Below are 6,744 nucleotides of genomic sequence, written 5' to 3' on the forward strand. Positions count from 1 at the left end.
ACCTAGGAATAAACATAACAAAGAATGTAAAGGACCTATATAAAGAAAACTACAAGCATTGCTAAGAGAAATAGAAAAAGACACAATGAGATGGAAAAATATTTCTTGTTCTTGGATAGGAAGAATAAATATAATCAAAATGGCCATATTACCCAAAGCAATATACAAATTTAATGCAATTCCCATCAAAATCCCTATGAGATTTTTTAAAGAAATGGAACAAAAAATCATCAGATTTATATGGAACTATAAAAAACCCCGAATAGCCAAAACAATCCTAAGGAAAAAGAATGAAGCTGGGGGCATTACAATACCTGACTTTAAACTATATTATAGGGCCACGATAATCAAAACAGCATGGTATTGGCAGAAAAATAGACACTCAGACCAATGGAACAGAATAGAAAGCCCAGAAATAAAACCACATATATATGGTCAAATAATCTTTGATAAAGGGGCGAACAACACACAATGGAGAAAAGAAAGCCTCTTCAACAAATGGTGTTGGGAAAACTGGAAAGCCACATGCAAAAGAATGAAACTCGACTACAGCCTGTCCCCGTGTACTAAAATTAACTCAAAATGGGTCAAAGACCTAAATATAAGATCTGAAACAATAAAGTACATAGAAGAAGACATAGGTACTAAATTCATGGATCTGGGTTTTAAAGAACATTTTATGAACTTGACTCCAATGGCAAGAGAAGTGAAGGCAAAGATAAATGAATGGGACTACATCAGAATTAAAAGTTTTTGCTCAGCAAGAGAAACTGATATCAAAATAAACAGACAGCCAACTAAATGGGAACTGATATTTTCAAACAACAGCTCAGATAAGGGCCTAATATCCAAAATTTACAAAGAACTCATAAAACTCAACAACAAACAAACAAACAATCCAATAAAAAAATGGGAAGAGGACATGAACAGACACTTCTCCCAGGAAGAAATACAAATGGCCAACAGATATATGAAAAGATGCTCAGCTTCATTAGTTATTAGAGAAATGCAAATCAAAACTACAATGAGATACCACCTCACCCCTATTAGATTAGCTATTATCAACAAGACGGGTAATAACAAATGTTGGAGAGGCTGTGGAGAAAAAGAAACCCTCATACACTGTTGGTGGGAATGTAAAGTAGTACAACCACTATGGAGGAAAGTATGGTGGTTCCTCAAATAACTGCAAATAGAACTACCTTATGACCCAGCAATCCCTCTACTGGTATATATCCCAAAACCTCAGAATCATTGATATGTAAAGACACATGTAGCCCCATGTTCATAGCAGCACTGTTCACAGTGGCCAAGACATGGAAACAACCAAAAAGCCCTTCAATAGAAGATTGGATAAAGAAGATGTGGCACATATACACTATGGAATACTACTCAGCCATAAGAAATGATGACATTAGATCATTTATAGCAAAATGGTGGGATCTTGATAACATTATACGGAGTGAAATAAGTAAATCAGAAAAAAACAAGAACTACATGATTCCATACATTGGTGGAACATAAAAATTAGACTAAGAGACATGGACAAGAGTGTGGTGGTTACCAGGGGTGGGGGGAGGGAGGACGCAGGAGGGAGGGAGGGAGAGATTTAGGGGGAGGGGGAGGGGCACAGAGATAACTAGATAGAGGGTGACGGAGGACAATCTGACTCTGGGCGAGGGGTATGCAACATAATTTAATGACAAGATAATCTAGACATGTTTTCTTTGAATATATGTACCCTGAATTATTAATGTCATCTCATTAACATTAATAAAAATTTATAAAAAAATAAAAAATAAAAATAAAAATAAAAAGTCTCTAAGTGGAGGGGACCCTCAGGATGATGGTCCCTATTTGGACATATGAGCCCAAAAGAACACCCGAAGTCAGGAAGAAAAGCATTCTTCCCTCAGCAAAGATAACCAGCTCATTGAGGGAGATGTCAGAGCAGCTCAGCCTCAGGAGCGCAGTGAGTTCACAGAAGAAGTGGCTGATGGTGTTGTCACAGAAGGAGAGCCAAACCAAGAGGAGGGTGTGCAACAGGGCATTGACACAGGAAAAAATCCAGGAACCAGCCACCAGCTGCACACACAGCTCCTCCCTCATGATGGCGGTATAGTGAGGGTGACAGATGGCCACATACCTGTCATATGCCATCACTGGAGAAGGAAATTGTCAACACCAGGAAAAAACATGAAAAAATACATCTGAGCAATGCATCTCACATAGGGGATGGATTGTCGCCGAGTCTTCATGTTTGTGAGCATCTTCCAGACAGTGACGGATGACAGAGAAATGTCAGAGAAGGCCAAGTGGCTAAGGAAGAAGTACATGGGCGTGTGCAGGCGGGAGTCCAGCCTGATGAGCAGGATGATGAGCAGGTTGCCCAGCACCGTGGTCAGGTACATGCCCAGGAACAGGGTGAAGAACCCGCGCTGCTGCCCTGGCCGCATGGGGAGCCCCAGGAGGAGGAACTCGGACACGCTGCTCTGGTTCTCGGGCCCCATGCTGCTCCCGGTCTGCTGGGGAGGAAGGAGGTTTGGGAATCTCAGCCACCTGGAAAAGATGCCCAGGTTCATTATGTCTCACACTGTAATTTTCTGGGTAAACTATGTTTCAAATACACTCTTATTAATTTCTCATCTTTGCTCTATTCCAGTCTGGTTTTAGAAAAACTACCAGCAAGTCTTCATAACACAGAAGAAAGCGAACATTCATTCTTTCATTCATCATTATTTATTGAACATTAAGTGTGTGTTGAGACCTTTACTAAGGTCTAGGGCACAGCAGTGAGCAAGAAAAGTAATTTTCCCACATCTGTGAGTTTATATGGTGACGGGCATGGAGGGATAATTCCTCCACCAGGCCAGAGCCACACCACACTAACTCACTGTGGCAGAAACAGAGGATGAGTCCGGAAGACTGGTATCCGTTGTTTCTTCCTACAATAAGGTGAGACCCCAGTGCTGACTCAGTGTTTTTGGAGCGTTATCCCACTGCTCCTGTCTTCCTTTTGGTACCCACTGACATACTGTAAACTTGTGAACAGCCTATAAATGGGTGGCCAGGGAAAGCCACTCCATGCCTGAATATGTCCAGAACCAGAGTAGTCCACGAACTCTTCTTCATAATAATGCTGAACATTTTGGTGTTATTTGGGTACAGGGCTGAGGACTTTACATATGTTTCCTAATTAAAGGCACTCATTAGTCTTACTGTTCTAGATTTTTAGACCTGTTTCCAGCTGCATAAGGATTTCTCTTCATGAATCTATTTTAACTTTTCAGAGATAGAAACAGAAATGATACAAATGCTGCAAGTACACAACAACACAGTAGAGGACCGAATGTTACACATGAGTATAGATTTACCTGTATGTGTAACATATGTGCTATGTAATGTATATACTTTAATATGTATGCATTACCATTCTTTATAAATTAAAAGTTACTAAGTATTAGCTACTTCAAGGGGTTCAGTCTAACATGTTTGTGTGATCAGAACCACACTCTTAACCAGCAGACATGGGAACCCCCCTTTTGTTGGTTAGGGAAGCCAAGCACAATATATTATTTTATAGCTGTGAGGATCAAAGTTTTCCAAACTTTTCTTAGTCCACTCCCTCAGTAATTTAATCTTTCATATTTGTATACTTTCAACTGACCAAAAATACTCAAATACTTTGGCTTCTATTTATACAGTAAACATGTGCTGAGGGCCTCAGTAAGATTCACAAGGTGATGTAATTTGTTCCATTTTATAGATGTGGATACTGAGGCCAAGATTTAAGAAACATTCTTAAGGTCTCACAGCTGTTTTATGGTGATTCTGCTTAATAACGCCACACAGCGTGGTGCCTGAAGTATTGTTTTAGTTGAGACATCTAATGAAAGTAAAGAAATGTTGCAAAACTCTGAGCACTCAGTCACACGGAGGTAGTGTAAATGATAGGAGATCTGTTTACAGCAACAGGGAGTTGCTTAGAGTTTGGTTTTCTCAGCCTATGGAGCCCTAGAAGGAGGACACCTCAGGAAATACGTAAAGTCATGGGTTCAGATCACACACACACACACACACACACACACTGCTGATATGAGGAAAACAGTCAATGTGATCACAGTCGCAAGTTGCATCCTAAGTGAAGGACCGTCAATACGTGGTTCAGCTCATCAATACTTATATACATATATACAAATAACATACCAAGTGAGACATACATAATACACAATGATGCACCACTCATCCACCATCATACTGACAATGCACATCAACATTTGTGACAAATAACATACCTGGTAAACACTCAACATACCACATATGCATAACTCAGACTCTACATAAACATGACCAAAACACACAGGACCACACAATATTCCAAAATCTAACAAGAAACATACACCAATAACACATATGCACACGGGCCAAATGCACACTACAAGTTGCACATATCCTGCTGTAAATGAGAGGTGTCTTTCCATCCTCTCTGACCCATCCTTCTCCTGAGGGATGGCAGCCAGTCACAGGCATGGTCATTACACCCCCACCTGCACCATTCACGTGGTCGCATACACGTGGTAACACACACACTGAGGAAACTGAACTCTACACCTTCCTGCTGTCATACACAAGTGTGTCACCCACAAACACATCTGGCACAGGTAGCAGAAAATGCTGTGGAGAGAAGTGTGAGCCCTCTCTGACCTGGGTCCCATGTGAGGTTGAAGACTTCTCTAGCATCAATCTCACTCCCGATGTCCAGCCATGCTGAAGGTGTTTACGGTCACAGGCATGAACCAGGAGTCCCTAGTCACACAGCAGGAGATCTCTTTATCTATAGCTGCTAAAACAGGTTCCAGATGAGGTCTAAGTCAGAACAATGGACAAACGATCAATCAGATACATAGCGTGCGCGAGCGCACACACACACACACAGAGCGCGTAATGAACACAGAGTCCCACATGACCTGCTAGCACACAGGCAGACCCATCGCCAAGGGCAGAGTCCCAGCCCCTCTGACCTGTGCCCATCACTGCTGAGTCAGACCCTTCTGCTCCAGACTGCTGCCCGACTCCTCAGGTTTCTTCAGGAGGCCTTAGGTCCAGACACAGAGAAGAAACATCTGTGGCCGTGGCCCTCTTAGACCTTCATTCTCCTCAGCCAGCTCCAGGGAAAGGAGTCCAAGACAAGACTTATTACTAATGAGAGACTGAAACAGTGTCTCTAAGCTTCAGGCTACTTTCTGACTGCCCTTTGGGGAGCTGTGTGTCCCAGAGCCAGAGGGACTGGAGTCCTGAGGGAGAGTGTTTCTGATTCCACTGATGCCCTGGGCTCCTTACTTCTTAGTCGGTGTTCCAGCAAACAGAGAATTTTCAACTTTTTATTTGGTAGTGATTCAAAAGATACAGAAAAGTTGTAAAAATGATATAAAGAATTCTTGGACAGGATTCACCCAGATTCCCCAATAATTAAATTAATGTTTTATTATGTGTGTCTTCTGTGTGTATGCATGCATGTAGTTATGTGTATTTAGGATTCGATTTTCAGAAGATATGCCACAGTACATATTATTAGTTATGATATTAATTTTTTAATAACTAGTGTTTTAGCCTTCATCAGTTGACTAAGGGGTTGTCTACCAGGTTCTCTACTGTAAAGTTACTATTTTTAAATACCATATGATTCCACTCATAAGTGAAATCTAATGAACACAATATACTGATGACAAAGTAGAAAAAAAGGCATGGACACGTGGACCAGATACACAGTCACCAGAGGGAAGGGGTGAGGGGACAGGATGAAAGAAGGAGATTAGCTAAGAAAACATATACACATAACACATGGGTACAGACAGCAAGGAGGCCACAGCCCAAGGGAAAGGGGTGAAGAGGTGGGGAGAGAAGTGCAGAGTGGGGGGTCGGGGGCAGAGAGAGACCTGCATGGGGCCAGGGGTGAGGAAGCTCATGTAGATGGGGTGATATTGCAATGGACACTTGAAATACATATGGTTTGGGAAAACATATTATCCCAATAAATTAAAAATAAATTTTAAAAAACTTACTGTTTTCACCTTGTAATTTAGAGATATCATGTGAATATATGTATTTAAACTACATAAACATAACTATTTTCTTATTATTATTTCACCCACTATATTTAACACCCATTGGTGATTCTTTTATGACAAAATTATTGCAAATGTTGTGGCCAAATGATTTTTCTATTCTTGTCATTTCTTCTTTGTGTTTTATTGTATTCTCCTAAAAGAAGAAATTCATCCTTACTCCCCATTCATTTGCTATTTATTTATTTACTTATTCATTCATTTATTTATTCATTTTTGACTAATGATTCTTCTTATTCTCTCAGTTATAAAACATTACTGTTCTAATTCATTTTGAACTTTAGGTGTATTCATCACTTTTAAGGATATTAAATGATCTTAGAGAAGCCAAGTGGTAAATATATATAAAAAGAAACAAAATAGTAAAAACTAGAAGGTAAGAAACTAAAGGAATATTTTCCTATAGAAGGGGGGTCAGAAGTGAGACAGAAAGAATGGAGGATGGGCCAGGCCAGGTGGTGGCACAGTGGATAGACCTTCAGCCTGGGATTCAGAGGACCCAGATTTACTCCCAAGGTTGCTGACTTAATTGCAAGCTTACCAGTTTGAGGTCACTGTCTCTTGCTTGAGTGTAGAATTAAACACATGAACCCATGGTCACTAGCTTGAGCTCAAAGGA

General features: G+C 40.6%; 1 pseudogene; it reads right to left on the minus strand.

The window, feature by feature from the left end:
- Positions 1-1,821: 1,821 nt before the first annotated feature.
- On the minus strand, positions 1,822-2,510 carry LOC136322161 (olfactory receptor 1J2-like; annotated as a pseudogene).
- Between the last annotated feature and the right edge of the window lie 4,234 nt (positions 2,511-6,744).

This window comes from Saccopteryx bilineata, chromosome 2, assembly GCF_036850765.1.
Source record: "Saccopteryx bilineata isolate mSacBil1 chromosome 2, mSacBil1_pri_phased_curated, whole genome shotgun sequence".
Classification (NCBI taxonomy): Eukaryota; Metazoa; Chordata; class Mammalia; order Chiroptera; family Emballonuridae; genus Saccopteryx; species Saccopteryx bilineata.